Below are 320 nucleotides of genomic sequence, written 5' to 3' on the forward strand. Positions count from 1 at the left end.
AAAAAAATATTTACTCCTTTCAGTTATTTCAAAGACGACTTACATATTCATTATTTATCAAACCAAGGTCACATTATTTTTTTTTGTCATTTATTTTCGTTGTCACTCACATCAAATTCACACTTTTATGGCATGGCAACAATGAATGACAACTGCAGACACGCGTAAAGGCTTTGGCAGATTAATGTCAGAACTCGCTCAGTCTAAGTTATACTGTAAAAATGCCTTCATCACTGGAAGGAATAAACTGTGGTATATGTAAGCGATTGTAGTGCGGTATTAATTTCTGTTATATACAGTGGACATGAAATCGAAATCAG

This window comes from Penaeus monodon, chromosome 21 (genome assembly GCF_015228065.2).
Source record: "Penaeus monodon isolate SGIC_2016 chromosome 21, NSTDA_Pmon_1, whole genome shotgun sequence".
Taxonomy (NCBI): domain Eukaryota; kingdom Metazoa; phylum Arthropoda; class Malacostraca; order Decapoda; family Penaeidae; genus Penaeus; species Penaeus monodon.